This window comes from Stomoxys calcitrans, chromosome 2 (genome assembly GCF_963082655.1).
Source record: "Stomoxys calcitrans chromosome 2, idStoCalc2.1, whole genome shotgun sequence".
Taxonomy (NCBI): Eukaryota; Metazoa; Arthropoda; class Insecta; order Diptera; family Muscidae; genus Stomoxys; species Stomoxys calcitrans.
In genome coordinates, this window is record NC_081553.1 from 238,535,340 (window position 1) to 238,561,139 (window position 25,800).

Sequence of the window (25,800 nt, forward strand, 5' to 3'; positions counted from 1 at the left end):
GAAATCAAGATAACGTAATAACAACAAACAAATAACGTCATGCTAAATTTCAGCCAAATCGGATGAGAATTGCGCCCTCCAGCGGCTCAAGAAGTCGAGATCCCAGATCGGTTTATATGACAGCTATACCAGATTATGAATCGATTTGAATCATACCTAACACAGTTGTTGGATGTGATACCAAAACACTACGTGCAAAATTTCATCCCAATCGGATAAGAATTGCGCACTCTAGAGGCTCAAGAAGTCAAGACCCAAGATCGGTTTATACGGCAGCTATATCAAAACATGGACCGATATGGCCCATTTACAATACAATACCAACCGACGTACACTAATAAGAAGTATTTGTGCAAAATTTCAAGCGGCTAGCTTTACTCCTTCGGAAGTTAGCGTGCTTTCGACAGACAGACGGACGGACGGACGGAAGGACATGGCTAGATCGACATAAAATATCGCGACGATCAAGAATATATATACTTTATGTGGTCTCAGACTAATATTTCGAGTAGTTACAAACAGAATGACGAAATTAGTGTACCCCCCATCCTATGGTGGAGGGTATAATAAATATTTGAAAGCAATATATTGCAAGTTTTAACCGCAATTTAATGAAAAAAAAAAAATATTAATAACGCAAAAAATGCCAATATATCCTTTTGCTAAATTGGTAAAAATGTTATTTGAGAGAAGGGGCAACTTTCAAATAAATTAGTTTATTGATTTAATAACCGTTTTAATTGGATTTTTGAGGTTGTCATAAATCAAAATTATAAAATTGTTAATCAATTATACAAATTCGTTTCTATGTCTGATTTCAGCGAAATTTTTAATTGAATGTAGAAATTTCCTAATTAAACAAAGTTTTTATTTTTTTCTGTGTAAGATCAAATAAAAAGTTAGAGAATAACACTTGTTCAACTTCTTCGATAATTATATATATATATATATATATATATAAATATATATATATATATATATATATATATATATATATATATATATATATATATATATATATATATATATATATATAAATATATATATATATATATATATAATATATATATATATATATATATATATATATATATATAATATATATATATATATATATATATATATATATATATAAATATATATATATATATATATATAAATATATATATATATATATATATATATATATATAATATATATATATATATATATATATATATATATATATATATATATATATATATATATATATATATATATATATGTATATATATATATATATATATATATATATATATATATATATATATATACATATATATATATACATATATATATATATATATATATATATATATATATATATATATATATATGTATATATATATATATATATATATATATATATATATATATATATATATATATATATATATATATATATACATATATATATATACATATATATATATATATATATATATATATATATATATATATATAGCTTTTTTACTTAGAAAAATATACATTTTCAGAATACTTGCTAATTTATAATATTTTAAAAATTGCTATGTCCTATGTTCATTTCTGCCATATTCTATTATCCACGAATGAATATTCCATTTTTATTTTCCATTCCAATTAGACGAATTTAGTGAAATTTTTCCTTTTAATAATATATGGCAGCCCTGTTTCCCGCGTGAGTATTTCTTTTTGAACTTTTTTTGTGCGGAGGCGCTTGCCGATGCAGTCTTACGTGGTTTATGTGGATGATTGTTTTGCGTTTCAGTCAACTGATAGTTTCTAGTGATTACCCAACATACCATTCGACATATTCGATGCAGAAAATGCAAAGTTTTACAAAAGTCAATAAGAGATTCCCTGGAATACACAAATGCAACTACTTGCTGCAATACAGCTGTGCAAATTAAAATTGCTTTAGGGAGCATAACAATGACTATCCGTCCGTTTAAAATCTTGCACTGACTCTCCTTATACATGAAGATCGAGTAACATTCTAGGGCAAATAGGGCTTATTCGATTTGGCTGAAATTTGTGTTTCGGTAAGGTCTTCGACATCGTCCGATTTGACTTCTTTAGCCTTTAAAAGACGCGGTAATTATCCGATGTCAATCCATCACTTGTAAGAGCTCCTGTATATTTGAAAAAGTCATTCGAAGAACTTATACTATGCGATCCATGGTGGAGGGCATGGTACAATTCAGAGGTAGCGTCGTTAGTACACAAAAAAATCTACCCCCAAAGAAACTACCTCGATTGGTAAATGCAATAAGTTCAAATGTCAAAGTGGTTTTAGAAATAAACTTATCTTCTTCAAATATTTGTATTTTCATCATTACAACACTGTTTTGTTGCTTGTGTGTGGATTATCGGAACAAATAAAACAGCGTTTTAAGATCACAGCTGTATTAACAAGCATTTGACATTAAGAGTTAATGCAAAATAGAAAAAAATTATACTTTATACTCAGCTGTTCGCATGACCCTACCTTAAGAGTACATCTTGGGTAGAGGGTATATATAAGATTCGACCTGGCCGAACCTAACTCGCTTTTACTTGTATAAAAGCATTTTTTGTCTAAAAATTAAAATAATTGATTTGGCGATCTAATCAATTAATTACCCATGAGGATGATTTATTTGAAGTTCACTGGGTTTTTCAATCGAGGCAAATGTTGCCAGATCAAAACATTGAATTTGATTTTGAGAGGTTTCTTTGCAAAGGCGTTTTGATCTTGACTTAACTCTTAAGTGAATACCAATCCCAACCCACTCAACCGTGTCCGGTGCTGTTGTTTATATTTCTCCCCCAGAGTGTTTGCAGTCGACTGCTGTCTGGTTGCTGTTTCAGTGAATGAATGAATGAGTGGCTAATGATTTGCTTATTTAGATACATCCACAGACCCATAGAGTTGTCGACGAGGGAAGTGAGTAACGTCATCCATGTGAGCTACTGGTATGGGCTGTCGTCATCAGGCCGCAAAACCCACTGACTGTGGATTTACACAGTACATACACATATGTAGTAATGTGCATGTACCAAAGTTAGTGGTCTGGGCGAGCGCATTCATTTCCTCAGTCAACGTGTGGGTGACTTCACTAAGCATTGGGCTAGTCTGCTGGTACAATTGTCGATAGATTTTGTCTTGACGCCAAGCACTCTCTTTTTCGCTCTCTTACTTCCACTCTCTTTACAGGCAAAACATTAACGCAAGGTGTTACAACAGGTAATGCTACTGTAGCAACGGGATATGCTTTCTTTTGGTGTCGCAAGAGCTCGGCGCGTTGAATTCAAAAGGAGTACTCACCGATTACCATTTTCTACTCAAAATTCGCTTTTTGCCTGAAAATTAGGCTAAGTGCTTGAGTGAAATATGGATGAATTATAACGACGAAATGAATCATTCTCCATGTTTTGACAATTTAATGACTTTAACCTTTGCAGCAGATGATGGATAGCATGCAATGATCGTAAACATGGCGCTTAAGCTTCTCGTCAAGTACGATAGAAGACACGAAGCGTCTGTCGATCAGGTCGTTTATCAAGCAAAGAAAAAATTTCGAATCGGAAAATCGTTGATGGATAATAAAGATGACTGGAATCGCTTTATTCGCTGATAATCGAGGTTCATTTGTATTTTCATTCTTCTCTTCTTGCATCAAATTCTAGGAGCTTGTCGATGTCGAAAATGAATTCCATGCAAATGGAAGACAGTCACTCTGATCCAGATTAGTCGGTTTTTAGAATTTACTTTCGGTTATATATACGTTCTTTTGGAATTGAAGGAGGCACTTATATATGGAAAATTATTTGCTTTTATTGCCTTTCAATCAAACTCGTGAATTACAGGAAAGGTAGTCTTAGAGTCGAGCTCTCTGAACACTCTAATTGCACAGGAGATATTGACAATTGAAAGAGAAGATCCGGTCCCATTTGCCTACTCTCGTCAGTAGGCAAGCAACTTGATACACTACTTCCTCCTGAGCCCAGATTCCGATTGCCGTTCAACAGCGTGGATTTCGTGAAAATCTAAGCCCCACGATAGCTTTAGAGCCATAATCAACCAGGCCAAAGCGTTTTGTCATCGAGCCTGAACGTTCAATAGGCACTGCGTTGAAATGACATACGGGTCAGGCGATTATAATCTATTTATATGATTGTCAATCATAAAGGCTGGTCCTATGTGTCCCGTTACGATACCAAAAGCTAACCTGACCTCCTTCATACTTCCTTTGAGTAATAGCCTCGTCCTCTCACTATCCGGATCATTACACAGGATTTTCGCCGTCATACCCACCGTTTCGCTGTTCCACAATGTTGCATGCGCATTCGTTGCCCACTCCCTTAACTTGGACTGCGTCGAGTCGAAAGGTTTCGGGTTAACCAAGTTGATTGGCGGCAGTCCTCCGGCATTCACCGCCAAATCATCTGCTTTTTCATTTCCCCTTACTCCGTTGTGGCCCGGCACCCGAACGATGCGGATTTTGTCGTCCTCAGATAAGGCGCTAATCTCCTTCTTACACTGCAAGACTGCTCGTGATCTAACCGTCCTCGCGTTAGTACCACACTATCCCACGGATCCCGGATCGCCCGGATCTCTGCCTCTTATTGAGGAAACGTGGTGCTTCAAATTGGCCTACCTTCGACTTCCACGTGAACAGGCATATTTCAGTCTTCCAGACCACCCCCAGAGGCCTTTCTGCGCTTATGGTGATAACGTCACCATAAAGGCTGGTACTATGGTCGTCACAGTTGAAAACACGTATTTTTCGCGATTGCTTTTTTGAAACTCTACAAAAATCTCAATGATAACATAACAGTTTTATGAAAAATGTTCATAAGTAATGTTCTACTAAATGAAATAATTTTTTTTTTCTGCAAAATCTATTATCCAAAAAAGAATTCGCAAAAAATATTGCGAAAAGCGAACGTAGTACCAGCTTTAAGAGATGTAAGTCGCGCCAAGTGAAACAACCCTACTGGAAATGTGTAGTCAATTGCCCCAAATATACCGCTCCTAAAGTGGAGAATTAGTTACCTATCACAGGACATATCCTACGGGGAATGAAAAGTTTCAATTGTCATAACTTATGTTTTTTAATTATTTTTATTTAAAAAGTCGTTTAATTGTTGTAAAAAATTGCTTATCCGTTAAATTTATTTTCTAACTAATGTTATCTCCCTTAGAAATACTTGAAAAGAATACTCATCTTTTTCGAACTGTCCCAGGACCTATCCCACGGTGTTGGAATGCTGGCATTCGTCATCTCGAGCGACAAACCCTCATAAAAGTGATAGTTTTTTCCCATGTAAGGGAACGAGAACTGGGACCGGTCCCTATCATCAGAGAACCTACCCCGTGACAGGCTTGGGACCTCTCCCATTTCCCGTAGGAGAGGACTTCCCCTAGGTTAAATGACATCTCCGGCAATGTTCAAATACCCACCTACCATTTATTCCATGAAATAGAGGATTTCATGCTAAGCGTGTGGGTATGCTAGAAATGGGGGTGCATTAATTTAATCACTCCGTTTGAAACAAATCGATACATCCAATTTTGTCTTTGCTATACTTTTTACATAGATATTGTTGATCGTGGTTAAATCCTAAGACAATCAGTCATGTCCGTCGCTCCGTCCGTCTGCCGAAATCAGTTTAGAGTCTTCAAAAAAGATATTGACCTGTCACTTGGCAGCGATAAAATATTAACAAAATACCATAGACAGTTTAAGTTCAAATATGGGATGCATTGGACTATGTAGCGCCCATAGAAAACATGTAGACCGATTTCTCGATGTAAGGTCTTGGACCCATAAAAGTCGTAGTTATTACCAGATTTCGACAAAATTTGGAGCAGTGAGTTGTTTTGGATCAGATGACATCCTATCCCATTAAAATCTAGATCCGAAATTATTTGGATATATCTATAAATAGACCGATCTCTCTAATAAATTTATTGGATTCATAAAAGGTCAACTTAATACGGGTAAACTTGTTTCGTAGAAAATAATTAGGAAGCGAAATAATAAAAAAGGCCTAAATTTAGGAATAATTTATTTATTTTCCACTGCACTAAACCACGAAATAAATTTTAAGGGACTTTGGAATTGAATGCAATCGGCTTGCGTGAAATCTTAAAAAAATCCTAGTAGAACTAATTTTATGGAGTTTAGGCACAAATCCCAAGTTTCAGAGTTTGGAGGTCGGATGTATATTAACGGAATTTTAGCCAACGAACAATCAAATGAACAAAGGCAACCCATTGATACGTTGTAGTGAAATATTCAAACAGCTTTCTAGCTAAATTTGTATTAAGGTTTGCGTTTGACACTGTAGGTAATTATCTGCCTGTCCTCGTATTTGTGTAGTGTGTGTACAAATAGTTTTCAAACACAGATTTTTGTATGATCTAACTTATAAATTAGAATAGTTAAGGTTTCTATGGAATGATTTGCGCAATGATAACAACTGAATACCTCCTTGCCGTTGCGTCTCATTCTGCAGGATCTGCATGAAATTGTCCAAAAACCAAAATTTCATCTGCGGAATGTCTCTTTTTCGACTATTCCAAAACAACTACTCAACTCCTGTTGAGGTCGAGGCACCAACCCTTCTGGTTGGTATCTAGAGAGTTGTTTTATTCTGCATCTAAACATGCATAGAGTTCACCGAGTGGTGTAGGGTATAATATACTGTCGCCATTGCTTTGATATTGCCCACTTGCTCACTCAGGTCCGTCAATTTGAAAAAAGTTGCAGCGATCATAAAACGGTAAAGTCAATTTATACTTAACATTAAAGCGGCTAAGAGGGCTATTGTAAGGTCTATGTGTAACAACCCCTTCTCACTTCTTTTTAAGCACTAACTTGCATTAGAATCTATTTAAGTCGACTCAATAACAAAACATTTAGACTTTCATATAAACTTGCTTGTTTGCTAAAGATAAATGTTGCTCATTTGGACAAATAAGGCAATGGGACAGTTCAGTGACGCTACAATAAAGGTATCACCAATGACCATTTATGGACGCGGCAAATAAGCAATCCAACCGGTTTTCTAACTGACTACAGAAGAAGTGCTCGTCTTGTGTCTATCACATCACTCCAAATAGGGTCAGAACGTTTGTTTAGTTTGTGCTGACGACATCGCCGCATGGCAGTTAATGGCGACCACCGCTTCCGATCCCCTTGATTGTTTCTTTTTTGTTTCAACTGAATAAAGGGGACATAAACTTAAAAAAAAGGAAAATAACCAAAATATGCATTTATTGCAATTTCTTCATGTAGCTAGCTCTTCCTGCTTAAGATCTATCCAAGAAATTTTTAAATTATGGAGTTGAATCCATATTATTGATGGCCTACATATTTGTTAGTTCAAGTCACCGTTCTTATCCCTTCACTGATGCAGGCGACACGGAATGAAAATGTAACACATTTAGAGTAGGCGCATATAACTCGCTACACCCAGGACTGTCTGCGATTTCACCGTCTAGTTTGTAATTGCCCTAATGGTCAACTAACACTATACCATTTTATATCCTCAATGATTGTTCCGATTTCGGCTTGGAGGACTGTGTTTCTGGACCTTTAATGTAGATACCCAGTTCTGTTCTCTGCCTTGGTTTCGATCCACCCCTATAACATAACATAACAAATGGCAATGCCAGACTTTCCTCAAACGAAGACTATACCGCTAGCATCAATGGCACGATCTCAAGTGTCTTCTCAGTTATCCGATCTTCCCCCTCTTCCAATTCAGCCACGTTTCGTAGGTGTTGAATATGCAGATTCCCTAACGATAGTAGTGTCGCTTTTGAGGCCCGACTGATCCGACCCATAAACATACAAATTACGTGTGAGGCAGCCACTGCGGCTATGAGACTTAAGGCGATGTGAGAATTGATAGAAGATAGGAGCAAGTCACACCATTGCGGCATATTCGACACGACAATAGGAAACCTGGAGGGAATCGAAGAGGTTTCCGATCGGATATCTGCGATGACACTTGAGATCGAGTGTGAGACACTGCTGCCAGCGGCACAGTCTTGGATTGATGTAAGTCTGGTATTGCCCTCTGGAAATCATTTTATACAGATGGATCAAAGCTAGAGGACAGAGTGGCCCTGGGGGTGTACATTAGAACCCAGGGACTGAGGTGTGTTTTTGACTGCCTGTCCATAATACGGTCCTGCAGGCGGAGATCAGGGCGATTACAGAATGCGTACGGTGGTGTGGGTTTCACGACAGGATATCGAGTGTGAACATCTTTATGGACAGTAAACTGGTCATTAAGGCAATAACAACCAGGACGGCAATGTCACGAACAGTCTTGGAGTGTCAGAAGGACTGCACGGCCTGCATTGTTTTGGACTCCGGGCCATAGCAGTGTAAGGGAGAATGAAAGAGCAGACGATTTGACAGTGAAGACCAGAGGACTGCCGTCAATAAACTTGGTTAACTCGAAACCAAGTCCGAATTAATGGCATGGGTGACTAACGCGCAACGTTCGGTAGGAAGACGGAAATCCTATGCAAACAAAAAACAAAATCGTTTCACATAAAGGATATTTTCTTTTGTGAAAATATTTGGACTTTGTTTACGATGAAAGTACATGTTTTTTGCAAAATTGTCTTGCAAAAATTTGTGACAAATATAAATTCTTTTACCGTGACAATACCTATCATTCTTGTTATAAACCTTTTATTTAGGGTTTCAACTAGTTTTTCTTTATTTCTATATTAATTGACCTTATCATGCTTATGTTAACGTATGTATATTCTTTTTAATTTTAATAAAGGTTATGCATATTGAAAAGGATGCCAAATTAAATGTTGTAACATAATTCAAACTCAAATGTTTACCATTTATAAGCAGATTTCAGTTGGCAATTAAAACCGTTTCGTAGATTATTTGGATCAATTTTGATGCACAACTATATAAGAAGCCTTCCATTTTCCCATAACTCCATTATGGGTTTTTATTATGATCTGCTGTACTCGTTAGACAACAAATAAACAAAAAATTACTTATGGGGGTTGCTGTTTTCGCACATTTACATACCTTATTTGAGATGGATATTTCTTTGTCGCATAAGTATTACCAAACAATGTATGTTCCTCAGAAATGTATTATTGTTGTATTTTCTTGTACCTGGCAGCCATTTGCCTGTTGCTCTAATGATATTTATCGTTAAACATACTAGCATTTTTGTATCTAAGACGAAACTTTAAAAATTGTCACTTTCCATGTTTACCATTCGCTTTCGACCGAGCTGCTCAACATACTGACTACTCTTTGCTCAGTAAAAAAGGGAATAAATGTTGTATGTGAGATTGTGCCTATACCAATAACGAGTGTGCAATTGCGATTATGTGCAAGCCCATGGGCTTATTTTCTTGCTTATTTTCATGTGAACGTACAAAGTAATGAGCAATAGTGTGAGCATTTTTTGCCCATCACTTGTCTATACATTCAAATACTCACTCTCTCTCTCTCTCTAGTAGGAGAAAAATAAGAGAATAATTATTGGTGAGGCAAACGAATAATCGTTTGCATCTATCGAAACATAAACAACAAAATAAAGGTCATTTTGCCGTAGGCGAAGCTGCTAAAGGGTTTACATTAAACAAAGTTAGTTACGTTCAAAAATGCTACGTTTACGGCTAACGATTCGTTACGCAGTTACAATAAAAGCAAACTTTTTTTTGTCTGTCGTAAAAATGTCGCAAACGTATTATTTTTTGCGTGTGGGGTGATCCGGATCGTGAGAGGACGAAAAACAAGTTAGAAGGAGGTCAGTATGTCTTTCGGTAACATAACGGGGCACACAGGACTACGAGCCCATTTATGCAAAACAGGTGCGGCAAGTGGTAGTCATCTAAGGGCGTTTTATGGATAACTATTAGGGATTTTGTAAGTAGCACAGTGTTCCTGACTTAGATTTTCTTCTTCGACGGTAGTTTTTAGTATTAAGAGCACACAACAGGCCCATTACTGGCTTAGGCGTATGTGGATAGTGATATGGGGAGGATTAATATCCGTACGCTCTTTTCAACCTAACCCAGTGAAAAAGCAAATAGGCGCAGAATGTGGGGTGAGCAGATATAGCCTCTGTCTACTCTTTGGGCTTCTTACATCCATATAGATCGAAATGAGCCATATTTTAACACATCCTACTTTTCTCCTGTTTAATAATATTTTCCAAATAGTTTCGTAAATTTAAATTTCCAATGGGAGGCCATCGTAGCGCAGTGGTTATCATGTCCGCCTATGACGCTGAACGCCTGGGCACGAATCCTGGCGAGACCATCAGAAAAAAATTTTCAACGGTGGTTTTCCCCTCCTAATGCTGGCAAAATTTGCGAGGTACAACGCCTTGTAAATCTTCTCTCCAAAGAGGTGTCGCACTGCGGCACGCCGTTCGGACTCAGCTATAAAAAGGAGACCCTTTATCATTGAGCTTAAAACTTGAATCGGACTGTTATCATTGATATGTGAGAAGTTTGCCCCTGTTCCTTAGTGAAATGTTCATGGGCAAAATTTGCATTTGCAATTTTCAAATACGCAAAACTTGCATAGAATCCATTATGGTAATGTATCAAAGGTTTAGCGCTAAAATTTTTATACCCACCACCGACGGTTCATTTTGTCATTCCGTTTGCAACACATCGAAATATCCATTTCCGACCCTATAAAGTATATATATTCTTGATCTAAGACGATCTAGACATGTCCGTCCGTCTGTACGTCTGTCTGTTGAAATCACGCTACAGTCTTCAAAAATAGAGATATTGAGCTGAAATTTTGCACAGGTTCTTTTTTTGTCCATAGGCAGGTTAAGTTCGAAGATGGGCTATATCGGACTATATCTTGATATAGCCCCCATATAGACCGATCCGCCAATTTAGGGTCTTAGGCCAATAAAGGCCACATTTATTATCCAATTTTGCTGAAATTTGGGACAGTGAGTTGTGTTAGGCCCTTCTACATCCTTCGTCAATTTGGCTCAGATCGGTCCAGATTTGGATATAGCTGCCATATAGACCGATCTCTCGGTTTTAGGTTTTGGGGCCATAAAAAGCGCATTTATTGTCCGATGTTGCCGAAATTTGGGACAAAGAGTTAAGTTAACCCCCTCCACATATTTCTGCAATTTGGTCTAGATCGATGAAGATTTGCATATAGCTGCCATATAAACAGATCTCTCAATTTAAAGTTTTCGACATCAGTGTGGTATATACAGCGGTCAAAAAAAGTATTCATCATTAGCAAAATTGATAATAAATTCACTTATTTTGGGTAATTGAAGAAAATTTAAAGTAAACAAATAATGCAGTTTTATGCAATAGTTTATTTTTCGTAATATGTTTTAAAATAAATTCAAAAAATAATTTTAATTAGCGCAAAAAATGCAATTTTATATAATAACACCAAAAACAGAACAAAAAAAGTATTTATCATTGATGTGCTATCATCAAAGTCAAATTCAAATATTATTTGGGAATCCCCCTTTTCTGTTTTATTTAGTAAAGGAGGCTTTGCCCTTGACAGCAAATATTTAATTTCATTGAAAATATAGTTTTTGTCAAAATGGGTCGTAAGCAAAACGAGATTTCTGATGAGGTAAAAGTTTTGATAATAAAACACCACAGGAATGGTTTAACTCAAAAAACTATCAGTGAAATATTAAATAGACCACGATCTACTATACAATCGATCATCAGAAAGTGGACAGAAACGAAAACTGTTGACAATAAACCAAGATCTGGTCGACCAAAAGCACTTTCAGTTGGAGATGTGCGTTGGCTAGTGCGGCAAGTTCAGAAAACTCCGAAGACAAATGCGACCATTCTTCGTAAAAACACTATGGAATATTTAGGGAAGGAAGTTACTACACAAACAATTCGAAATACACTCAAAAGGCATAGTTACAGAGGAAGAACTGCACGTAAGAAGCCCTTTATAAATAAAATAAACCGAGTGAAAAGGCTAAACTTCGCAAAAATGTATGTAAAACAGCCCGAATCATTTTGGAAAACAGTCATTTTTGCAGACGAGAGCAAGTTTAATCTTTTTGGGTGCGATGGAAAGGTCATGGTGTACAGAAAACCAAATACAGAGCTTGAAGAACGAAACACAGTTGCTACTGTAAAACATGGTGGAGGTGGTTTAATGGTTTGGGGGTGTATGGCGGCTTCAGGAGCGGGAAATCTTGAAATTATTAATGGAGTAATGGATCATAAGTATTACATTGACATTTTAAAGAGGAATTTAAAAGATAGGCTGTAAAACTTGGGCTTGGTAATAACTTTCAATATTATCAAGATAATGACCCCAAACATTCTGCTTTAAATACCAAGATGTGGATGCTGTATAACTGCCCCAAAGTCATTAAAACTCCTCCTCAAAGTCCCGACTTGAACCCAATTGAACATCTTTGGGAACATCTCGAACGCAAATTGAGAACGCGCAATTTTTCGAGCAAGAGTCAAATGCAACAGGTGATAATGGAGGAATGGACTAATATAGACCAAAATATAACCGCTAAATTAGTCCAATCGATGTCAAACCGTTTAAAAGAAGTTATAAGACGCGGTGGTCGAATAACAAAGTATTAATTTTTTTAAATTATGTTATTTATTTTTTTGTTTTTTTGCAATGATGAATACTTTTTTTGTTTAATTTTTTGTGTTCAGCTGTAAAATGGCCCTTTTTGTTCCAATAAATACTATTTTTTTCTTTAAAAACAATGAAATTGTGTACATATATATCACACAAGCACTACTGCATCATTAGTTTAATATGTTTTTATTCCAATTGTCTTTTGTAGACTTATTAAAAAAAAAAACATTGAATGATGAATACTTTTTTTGACCGCTGTAGTTCAGATCGGTTTATTTTTAGATATAACTACTAAAAATACCAATATTTTGTTATATACAATTGAACAATAACTTTTACTTATTAGTACCTGGTCCAAATCGGAACATAGCTGCTATGGGGCATAAGGTATGAATTTTGCACCGGATTTTGAGGAAAGGTGGTTCACATATATATCCGAGGTGGTGGGTATCCAAAGTTCGGCCCGGCCGAACTTAACGCCTTTTTACTCGTTTTTATATATTGTGAATAAATTTGTGAAATATTATTGTGTCATCATGCTGACTTTTATGTGCAATGGAGGGCCAAATATTAGCATTTCCACATATGTCGTTAAGCGCCAGGGTTTGAATTCATGCATTGTTCGCACGAGCAGCACCTACAACGAACTACAGCGGTCAAAAAAAGTATTCATCATTAGCAAAATTGATAATAAATTCACTTATTTTGGGTAATTGAAGAAAATTTAAAGTAAACAAATAATGCAGTTTTATGCAATAGTTTATTTTTCGTAATATGTTTTAAAATAAATTCAAAAAATAAATTTAATTAGCGCAAAAAATGCAATTTTATATAATAACACCAAAAACAGAACAAAAAAAGTATTCATCATTGATGTGCTATCATCAAAGTCAAATTCAAATATTATTTGGGAATCCCCCTTTTCTGTTTTATTTAGTAAAGGAGGCTTTGCCCTTGACAGCAAATATTTAATTTCATTGAAAATATAGTTTTTGTCAAAATGGGTCGTAAGCAAAACGAGGTTTCTGATGAGGTAAAAGTTTTGATAATAAAACACCACAGGAATGGTTTAACTCAAAAAACTATCAGTGAAATATTAAATAGACCACGATCTACTATACAATCCATCATCAGAAAGTAGACAGAAACGAAAACTGTTGACAATAAACCAAGATCTGGTCGACCAAAAGCACTTTCAGTTGGAGATGTGCGTTGGCTAGTGCGGCAAGTTCAGAAAACTCCGAAGACAAATGCGACCATTCTTCGTAAAAACATTATGGAATATTTAGGGAAGGAAGTTACTACACAAACAATTCGAAATACACTCAAAAGGCATAGTTATAGAGGAAGAACTGCACGTAAGAAGCCCTTTATAAATAAAATAAACCGAGTGAAAAGGCTAAACTTCGCAAAATGTATGTAAAACAGCCCGAATCATTTTGGAAAACAGTCATTTTTGCAGACGAGAGCAAGTTTAATCTTTTTGGGTGCGATGGAAAGGTCATAGTGTACAGAAAACCAAATACAGAGCTTGAAGAACGAAACACAGTTGCTACTGTAAAACATGGTGGAGGTGGTTTAATGGTTTGGGGGTGTATGGCGGCTTCAGGAGCGGGAAATCTTGAAATTATTAATGGAGTAATGGATCATAAGTATTACATTGACATTTTAAAGAGGAATTTAAAAGATAGTGCTGTAAAACTTGGGCTTGGTAATAACTTTCAATATTATCAAGATAATGACCCCAAACATTCTGCTTTAAATACCAAGATGTGGATGCTGTATAACTGCCCCAAAGTCATTAAAACTCCTCCTCAAAGTCCCGACTTGAACCCAATTGAACATCTTTGGGAACATCTCGAACGCAAATTGAGAACGCGCAATTTTTCGAGCAAGAGTCAAATGCAACAGGTGATAATGGAGGAATGGACTAATATAGACCAAAATATAACCGCTAAATTAGTCCAATCGATGTCAAACCGTTTAAAAGAAGTTATAAGACGCGGTGGTCGAATAACAAAGTATTAATTTTTTTAAATTATGTTATTTATTTTTTTGTTTTTTTGCAATGATGAATACTTTTTTTGTTTAATTTTTTGTGTTCAGCTGTAAAATGTTCCAATAAATACTATTTTTTTCTTTAAAAACAATGAAATTGTGTACATATATATCACACAAGCACTACTGCATCATTAGTTTAATATGTTTTTATTCCAATTGTCTTTTGTAGACTTATTAAAAAAAAACATTGAATGATGAATACTTTTTTTGACCGCTGTATGTATTGTACAACCCGCATATGCTTCATCTCTTTTAATACCAGGCATACTTGGTATGCCTCTTGTTGGATGGGGTTTTAGAGGGCCTAAACGAAGGTATTGTTGTGACCCTATCATTTGAAAGTTTTTGAAAACTTTAAAATTCATTGACTTTATAGTTGCGATTACGCTAATGTGTCTGCTTGGGAACCCCCTTATTGTTCTATAGTGTGTTTTCCATTATTATTTCGATTTCAAAATCAATATTGATTTCAAAGCTCTTGTTTGCCATTCCTTCATTGGTAATTTCCCAAATTAATGTTACGCTTTAAGTGGAATTGAAGCAGAACGCGAAATTACCAAAAGGCACGTTGCAAGAAACGCGACAGCGGCTTCCGTGTTCTAGAATTTTTCATATGCGTGCCCAATTTGTCTTCGCTGTGATGAGCCCACACTTAAGTTATTTCGCCTGTGAGTGTGTGTCTGTGGTTGTTTAGAGTTTTTTTTCTCTTCTTAAGTGGTTCGATTAAATTCAATAAATGCTTTATTGTTTGTGACAAAACTCAACCAACCCACTCTTTCGTCACCCACAAGCACGTGAAGGTGGGTCAGATAAAAAAATTTCTTAATGGATACGTGAAACTACGCTGTGCTACAGCCTCATAGATACACAACTTTCTGAAATTTGGAAACTTAGGTATCTCGACAGCCATTTCAAAAGCGGGATAAAATCTGTTATTAAATTTATTTTGCTGCGGTATAGACCGATCTCCCGACTGGATTTATTGAGTTTATAAGAAAACTATTTTTCGAAATATCCATATTCGACAATTTAATGAATTGCATAGATATGCCCGTCGGCCTGTGTGTTGAAACCACACTAAAGCCTTTAAAAACGAAACTATTGAAATGTGAACTGCAATTGCAATTGGATTTTTAGCATGCTAAATTAATATTTTTTGACCCAATATAGCTCAAATTGTGGCTTCGATTTGAATTACTTCCCTCGACATCGATGTCAGGTGCGGTCCAAATCTTCTCGATTGCGCTAAAATCGACAGAAGTTGTATCATACCCTTTAGTATTTAGAGCGCACAACAAACCGATAGCTGGATTAGGTGTATGTCCATAGTGGCATAGGGCGGATTAATATCCGCACCTTCTTTTCAACCTAACCTAACCTAACCTGTATCATATCGGATAGTGATGCTTTTTTATATCACTGAGCGTTCTGTTAACCCTATCTGACTAATACTTGACCACATTGAACGCGAGTGTCATAGACCATGCATTGATATCAACGTTAAGTTCTTTATGGCGGTTGATTTCCAGAACTTACGGGCAGCATTATTTTACCACAATTTGGTTTAATCTGATTCACTGTAGACTCTGTGCACCCATTCTAAATGCGGCTCATGGGTTCCTCATATTGCATATCAGAAATGTGTAGTACGACCACGTCCAATGGAAGAACACCCATTACTTGGCGAGAACATATGACACATCACCAACCATTAACAAAATATGCTTTTTTAAATTTAATTGACATGGGTGCGTATGATTACGTTTTTATTATTTACCCACACATGCCATAAGTCATACGTCACCTAGTACACTCACTTTCCATATACAAATTTTTAGCCAAGTATTATTTGCAAATTAAAATAATTTTCAACAAACAACAGCTTTTTTTAGCAGTCATTGGACCCATCGCGAAACATACTTGCCTGACATAGTTCTATGATGACCTATCGTCCCAAAAACTTCTTGTGGATTTATAAAAAAGACATAGTTTTCATCTGATTTTATCAAAATTTTGGTAACACATAGTATATACGTGGTTTATTGCGACCACTGGTCTGAGTCTAAGGGAACTTTCTCTTTGGTCATGCGGCGGCGACTGTGCTATCCTTGATACAACGCCCGATGTAGGCAGTGTGAATCACACATTGTCTGAGCCGCTTTTTGAGCTTCGGAGCCATACAACAGCACATATAGTATCAGTGTCTTATATAGTGTAATTTTCGTCTGTTGAGAGGTGGCTTTGCTCCTCAGCTGGTTGCTCAGTCCGAAGTAGCATCTGCTTGCCAATATTATTTTTCGCTTTATTTCAAAACTGGTGTTATTCGTTTCGGTTACGGCGGTGCTAAAGTTGCGCACTATCTCAAAGTTGTGGTTCCCAACTTACTCCATTTTCTTCATTTGCTCAGATGTTCGAGGAGTTTTGGGAGTTGATACCATCAATTTATTTTATTTCCATTTATTGCCAGACGCATTTTCACTGATTTTCTTTTGATACTTTAAAAGTCTGCAGTTACTACTTCCGGAGACCGATCCATGATATCGAAGTCGTCGTCATAGGCGAAAAGCATGTGTTGTGTTATGAGTAAAATTGCAAATTTTGTCCATGTACATTCCACTAAGGAACAGGGGTAAACTTGTCTTGTCTTGTGAATAGTGTGCTATATCTATTCACATCTGAATCACGTATAATCTTCTCCAGCAGGATATTATACTTATACTTACTTAGGAACATGCATCAGCAAGTGTCATTTAGACATGGCTTGAAATACCTTTGAATGGGGCTGTGGCAAGCGGCTTTGTAGTCAGCAAAGAAATGATAACAGTAGAGCCTACCTTCTCGGGTCTTTTCCAGGATTTGGCGCAGTGTACATATCGTGTATTTGATGGGTTTATCAGGTCTAAAGCCGCATTGATAGGATCCTATTATTTCATTGACTTAAGGTTTTAATTTTTCACACAGTACGCTCGAAAGTATCTTTCTTGTCTCCTTTCTTGTGTACGGGACATAGCATGCTGAGGTTCCAATCATGAGGTATGCGTTCTTCGAGCCAGATAAGCTGTTGCATACGCCTTATCAGCGTGTCGCCTCCGGTCTTAGTTCAGTGGGCAACCCATATGATCCCGCTGCCTTGTTGTTCTTCCGTCGAGTCACTGCTACTTGGACCTCAGTCTGAGGTATTTATTCTATGCCATCATCAGGGATTGGTTTTTGCGTTCTTTCCATATTCTCAACAAACTATATGTACTAGTTACCAGATTTCCTTCGTTGTCTGTGCAGGAGCATGTGCCTGCACCAAAGCCTTCGGTTTGGCGTTAGATTCTTTGGTAGAATTTCCGGACTTCATTCTGACTCCTGCACAATTTCAATTCGCTCACACTCACGTCTTTCCAGTTCCTTTTTCTTTCTACTGAAAATACATTTCTCCTTTCTCTTTTTCTCCCGACATCTGTCTTTCATCTGGCGCGTTGTTACCGATTGCAGGGTTGCTCTGTATATCACATTCTTGGCTTCAGTAGAAGCTCTTCAAGCAGTTGGGTCAGCCGAGTCCAGCTTCGGTGCAGTGTCAGATCTTACTTTTCTCGTCATACTTATGACTCGCCATGAATACCTTCCATCTATCACAACGTGATCAATTTGGTTCTTTAAGCATTGTGAATTTTTTTAATGTTGAAATCTGGCGCTGCGATATCTATTAGCCTCAACCCATTATCGGACTTTATCTAGTGGTGGCTAAATTTTCCGACTGTTGCACCAAAGACAATTTCCTTGCCTATTTCCGCATTAAAATCTCCCAGAATGATTTTAATATCATGGGCGAGACAACTGTTGTATTCTCTTCCTAGGCGCTTGTAGAAAATATCCTTGGTCTGCTCGTCCTTGTCTTCTGAAGCACAGTGGGCCAAACTGCGAAAAAATTGAAAATAAGTCTACAACTTTTTACCACTTAAAAACCAACATGGTAAATTTTTTTGTTCTAATTTGTAAAAGTTTCACACCGGCGAAAAGACAAAATTTTAATGAAATTTTCTCTAAAGACAACATTTCAATGACATTTTTTCTAAAGACGAAATTTTAATGAAATTTTTTCTTAAGACAAAATTTCAATGAAATTTTCTACGGTGGACTCCAAGCTGATATAGCTCACATACAAACATATGCGATCTATGTTGGAGGGTAAAAAACTTTGCATTTTTACTTGTTTAGGTATTTGTTTCAATTTCTTATTTTCTTTGAACGTAAAGCGCAGTTGCGATCTTACAATGCGTTTCTGGAAAAAAATCGATTTTTTTAAGTTATGCCACCCATCAAGACATAAGCGATTTGTATTTGTTCATGGATGAAATTATCTTAAAATTGGTTTAAATTATTTAACTTCGCTTTAATACTGCTAACTGTTGTGCAAAGTATCAAAAGGTTGTGGTCAAATGTTGAATGTTGAAACTCACTTTGCAATCATGAGGTCATCGTTTTCGAGTCTGCCTTCAGCCACAGGGCTCTTTACAACGTACCTGAGCCACTGTGCAGCGCACAAATGAAGCTTTACACTTGGCCAATTTAATGCAAATAGACACATTTACCTTTAATTTGTTCTACCCCTCTTTGCGTTTGCCACAGGCTTTTAAGCGTCTGCGAGGCACGTTTTCTTGTTGTGTAGCAGCCAATGCGGAGCGAATGAACGAACGAACGAACGAACTTAACATCACAATCAATTGACATTTTATGCCAATTACAAAATGTTCACAAATACAAGACATAGTGATTTTCGTGTAAGCTCAATCTTTAAATTATCATGTTAAATACGAAAAATAGATCAAAACCCAGCCACCAAATGCTGGCGCCAAATAATGCTGCATGGAGAACACAGGCCCAGGTTGTCGCAGCTACCACTACAGCTACAGCCGCAACCACCGGCAGTGTAAAATTTTCAAATTGACTTAAACGACTTAACTTTATTTAATGTGGCATTGCTTTATGGCAGACACACTTTGCCGTCTCCTTTTCCGAATTACCGCCTCGGATTGTGCTGTTCTCCGCCGTTGGTTCTGGATTTGGTGGCTTGTTTGAATATATGTACCTTTCAGTGCTAACGACAATGGTGGCTGGTGCTGTCTCATCGCCGTAGATTAGAAAGTGCGTGAGAGGACGAGTGAATGGTTTGCCAGGGATCAAGTGAATAGCGCATAAAAGCTGCGTCAAATGCGTCTAACGATGGAACGTATTTTGCATCTAAAACCGATTTATTTAAATTTGTGAAACATCGTCCATACACCCAAAGAAACAATGTTTGCTGATATTAAATTAAAAATTTTTAACTTTTGTATGAATCCATGCTAACTTTTTGAGCTACTTAACAACAATTGGGGCATTTGCTATATATTAATGAAAAAATGCCAATATTAGGATTTATTTTTTGTTTAAAAACATAAATATAATTGCAGTAGTTTTTTTCTTCTACTGTTATTTAAATTCGTTCAAATCAAAGAAAATTGGAAAAAAATTGTACGTTACATGCTTGTAACATTGAGAGTTAAGATAATATTAATTTTTTTTTAAATATCTATTAAATTTTTGAGCTATTTTTAACTTTCTATCATTTGAAAACAGCAGAAAATGTTTGCAGTTTTAGCAACAATTTTTAGAGCGCACAACAAGCCGATTACTGGCTTAGGTGTATGTCCATAGTGGCATGGTGCGGATTAATATCTGCACCCTCTTTTCAACCTAACCTAGCACACTATACTGCTTTCCCATTTTCAGCAGATTTTTTGCTGTTACAACAAACATTTTTTCTGTTTTTACTAATTAATTTCTCTGAGTGTAGCATCACCATTGGCTTATAGTGCTTAAATTTACCCACAGAGGCCGGTACGCTACTCAAACAAAATTTTCGTTGCCATAAGATATGCATTGACATATTTATCCTGATCTTAACTTTCGGTTTCGATACCGTTACCGATATTTCGCTTGCAGATAAGCAAATTTTCTTTACGTAACAGGGTGACATAAAAGGGATTGGAGAATTTTTGCTTGCAATTAGGAATAAAAATACATCTTTTTATCGCTTCATGCAATAAATAAATAATAAAGCAACCGTAACGCCGAGGTCAGCATGTCCGCCAATGACGATAAACGCCAGGGTACGAATTCTGGCGAGATTATGAGAACAAGTTTTCGACGGTGATTATCCCTTCCTAATGCTGGCGACATTTGTAAGGTACTATGCCGCAGTGTGACAGCTCTTTCGGTCTCGTCTATAAAAAGGAGGACACTTATCATTGAGCTTAAACACAACACCCATTGATATGAGAGAAGTTTGTCCCTACTCCTCAATGGAATTTTCATGAGAAAAAAAAATTTTCAATTTGGATATAAAAACGGTTAATTTGAGAACAAATGTAATTTTTAAATCAAAAATTAAAAATTGTTAATGCATTGATGTTTGTCGCCATCTTGCAGTCTACACAAATATTTTCCAGTTGATACATAAATGCCTTGACTGCAACCGAAAATTTCGCTAGAGCTGTGTACTGAGCTCGACTGTTACGAAATAATGGAGAGTGTGAAATTGTTGGAAAATAAGTATGGCATTTACAATACACAATATACAATACATAGACATAAAGTTGTGCAGGGTTGAATTCACTTCTCCACGCAACTGGATTATAGTTGTCTGTAGGGCAAGGTTTCGTCCGAATTTTGAAGAAAATCTGTGGAGTCACATTTAAAAGCAGTCAAATTGTATAACAATTGCTTCCTCCATTTTATGTACAACTTCGAACAATCGCGATAAGTATGGTCCATATGGGTGTACAACCTGATACAAGGGCTGCTAAAAAAGTTCATCCACGGCTAGTAGGGCCCATACCAGTCAACAACTTGATATAGCTCATATATATTTGAAAAAGTTATTCGAAAAAAATTGACAATGCGATCCATAGTGGAGGATACATAAGATTCGGACCGGCCGAACATAGCACGCTTTTATTTGTTTCTATATAATAGATTACTTAATTTGCGTTTCTCGGAAAGTGATCCACTGAACATCTGCTTGGGTGTTATCTTTTGGGCTATCGAATCGAATCACATCGAATCTTGACTTCCGAAAAAGCTTAATAAGCGTTTCGAATGGACTTGTTTTTGTTTGCATTTTCTTTTGTTTACTTGCGCAAATACGTTCGGAACTTATAGCTAAGAAATACCTTAAGAAGGGACTTTTCCACAAAGTGAATATGGAAATTGAAAAGAATCCATGGCTTCTCTAATGGAATGATACATTTTGCACGCCGTTTCTTTTACTTTTTTTTATATCCACCGCCATAGGATGGGGTTTTTCTAATTTTGTTGGGACATATAAACCGATCTCGAATCTTGACTTCTTGGGCCTCAAGATGGCGCAATTCTTATCCGATTTGGCTGAAATTTTGTATGAGGTGTTTGTTATGACATCCAACCATGGTGTTAGTATGGTCTGAATCGGTCCACAACCTGATATAGCCCCATATAAACCGATCTCCCGATCTCAATTCTCAAACCCCTATAGGCCGCTATACATAGCCGAAGTGGATGAAATTTTTCACAACCTCACTTCTACTATTATCTCCAACATCCAAACCAAGTATGGTACGAATCGGCCCAAAAACTGATATCGCTCCATTGTTTGCCTATAAAGAGATACCGGGCCAAGAACTTGAAAAAGCGCTTTTACTTGATATGGTTCACAGTCGCCGTTAAGCAAATAGTAAAAAAAAATTTTAAAAATCAAGAAATTTAAAAACCGCATTAATTGTGTTTTCATGTAGCATAAATATCATGCAATGCACACATCCATGTATTATTATTAGGGTGAGCAATTCGGTTTCGGGGATTGACCTTCAGAGGAAACTTGTCTAAATCGAAATTTTGTCTATACTGAAATTTTTTTTCAATTTTTGGTATAGTTCATTTCTTTATATTTTCGTCTTCTCAGAAGATTTCATAAAAACGTTTTCTTCAGCAAAATCTATGTTGTCTCAGAAACTGAGAAATGATTTTAGAGAAACAAAGGTTTAACCGGTTTCTTTCCACAAAAGCTGAACCGGTTTTTAAAAATGCAAATTTTTCGAATAGTTGGAAACCCGTTAATTGATCGCCCTTGCTACTATTTAAACTTGTCTGTTGCTGGTGTTGTCCCGATGAACTGGGAAAAAGGAATTTACCGAATAGCTTTTGGAACATCGTTCGCTTAAAGATAGACACCAATAATAGAATGAGGACGAAGTGACTAAGAACTTTGGGTCACTATAGGTGGATTGGAGGTCTCAATATGTTTTGAACTCATGTAGTAGACGGTGGTGCTTTGAGTCGTTTTCTAAGAGCAGGGCGCTGTGTTGTGTGGTGACTTTGTTTCTTTTGATCGTTGTCGATTTTCATTTCTTCCCGGGTACCCAATGAAGTGCCTTGCTTCTGGTTGAGGTCTGGAAAAGCCCGTCTATCCCTGCTGCTGCAACTACAGATGATTGTGCCGAAATCCAAAATTATTGACATTTTCTTTGTTTCGATTATGCATTTGGCGGGCATTGAATCTGCCATGCCATGCTATGTGGGAGCTGGTCCATACCTTTGTCCTCTGTCATTTGTTTTGGTGCCGTTTCTTTTGAATTGTTGCACATCTCGAATGCGGCCAAGTTAAGTCATTACAAGACAATGCCAATTAAGGGCATACAAAGGCTCACTGCGAGCACGAAGAGGTTGGAGTATTTCCCAAATGCCAAATTGATGCGAGACGTGCGTTGTTGTTTAGTAGCGGTATTCCACATTAGCATAAAAATGTAATTTCTCATTTTCTCACCAATCATGAGGAGGTCCGCATTGTGCCGTATCGCCACTGGTTGTGTGCAGCGCGTACAGACATACATACAAACATACATTCATTCGTTGCTAGCTAACTAGGGTCGCTTTCAGGTATTCCGAGTGGGTAAATGGAACGGATGGCATCAGGACAATGCTTTGAGCTGGCTGGGCAATGGTTTGCTACTTTCTCTGTCGCCGATATCTGTGAAATGTCCGTATTTATTCGCTCATATTACAGAACTGGATTCACATCGTTTGGAAAGCTTAAATATGAGGTTGGACAACATACTTTTGTGTTATTGACGACGAGCATCAAATGCGGCTAAAATGCAGATGATAAGGCCATTGTGTGAATGGGGTGCCTTATTACTTTTTTTGTGCTGTCTCTTGTTATGATTGACTTCTGTTGTTGTGGTGCCGAGTAGGAGTGTGGGTGAAGATAAAGTTCGACGTGAAGCAGCTTGTCCGCCAATAGGGCTATCTGTGGTTGATTTTAAAGCCTGAATCTGGTCCTCCCTTAATGTTAAAAAACCATTTGACCAAAAAAAAAGATGTATTTTGGCACAGGATAATGCTACGTAAATTTGCACTGTATCTAAATTGCTGTTTCACAGCGCCAATTGGTTGAATTTAAAAAAAAAAAGTTATTGAAATCAATACCTTTTTGCTGAATGCCTTGACGTGGATCCATTAAACTATCTGCTTGAACCAATGAGTGTCGCTGGCTGTGTGTGTCTAGAGTACGGAACTAAGGACATAGATTCAAATTCAATTTGTTTACGCACCCTTTATGGGCCTCTGTTGAGATCTATTCGCGAAATTGCAACATGGGCAGTAGAAATTTGCTGTCCAACGGTTAAGCCTGTATGGGCATTTGCCGTGAGGCAAGGGCCTTATCCATTTGCTGAGGAATTTAATTGAGTTCCTCCCATTAATATCTCAGTCACCTTGTGGGTGTGTGCCGAGTAATCCGCGCACATTGGGGTATTTGATAATCCATCGAGACATTAACTGGTGATCCTATGTTGAATGTAAAAGGATAACCTTTTAGTCCTTAAAAATTAAGCGACTTTGTCTGCAACTTGGCACAGCGCAATTCTTCTGGCATAATCTGAAATTTGGGTCCCACATAGACCGATGTAAGATTTTTTTTCCCGAATAAACGACATTTTTATACCCACCACCGAAGGATGGGGGTATATTTATTTTGTCATTCCGTTTGCAACACATCGAAATATCAACTTCCAACCCTATAAAGTATATATATTTTTGATCAGCGTAAAAATTTAAGACGATCTAGCCATGTCCGTCCGTCTGTCTGTTGAAATCACGCTACAGCCTTTAAAAATAGAGATATTAAGCTGAAATTTTGCACAGATTCTTTTCTTGTCGATAAGCAGGTTAAGTTCGAAAATGGGATATATTGGACTATATCTTGATATAGCCCCCATATATATCGATCCGCTGATTTAGGGTCTTAGGCCCATAAAAGCCGCATTTATTGTCAGATTTTGGCGAAATTTGGGACAGTGAGTTATGTTAGACCCTTCGACATTCTTCTTCTATTTAGCCCAGATCGGTTCAGATTTGGATATAGCTGCCATATAGACCGATCTCTCGATTTAAGATATTGGGCCCATAAAAGGCGCTTTTATTATCCGATTTTGCCAAAATTTTGAACAGTAAGATGTGTTAGGCCTTCGACATCCTTCTTCAAATTGGCTCAGATCGGTTCGTATTTGGATAAAGCTGTCATATAGACCGATCTTTCGTTTTGAGGTTTTGGGTCCATAAAAGGCGCATTTATTGTCCGATGTCGCAGAAATTTGGGACAGTGAGTTAAGTATAGCCCCTCGACATATTTCTGCAATTTGGCCCCTATTGGATCAGACTTGGATATAGCTGCCATATAGACCGATACGCCGATTTAGGGTATTAGGCCCATAAAAGCCACATTTATTGTCCGATTTTGCCAAAATTTGGGACAGTGAGTTGTGTTAGGCCCTTCGATATTCTTCTTCAATATGGCTCAGATCGGTCCAGATTTGGATAAAGCTGCCATATAGACCATTCTCTCCCATAAAAGGCGCATTTATTGTCCGATGTCGCAGAAATTTTGGACAGTGAGTTAAGTTAAGCCCCTCGACATACTTCTGCAGTATGGCACATATCGGTCCAGATTTGGATATAGCTGCCATATAGACCGATCTCTCGATTTAAGGTTTTGGGCCCATAAAAGGCGCATTTATTGTCCGATGTCGCCGAA

General features: G+C 37.0%; 1 long non-coding RNA gene across 1 annotated transcript in view; it reads left to right on the forward strand.

Annotated features, from left to right (window-relative positions):
• Positions 1–25,800, forward strand: part of LOC131995121 (uncharacterized) — a 55,267-nt gene that overhangs the window by 27,028 nt on the left and 2,439 nt on the right. The gene's annotated exons all lie outside the window — the stretch shown is intronic.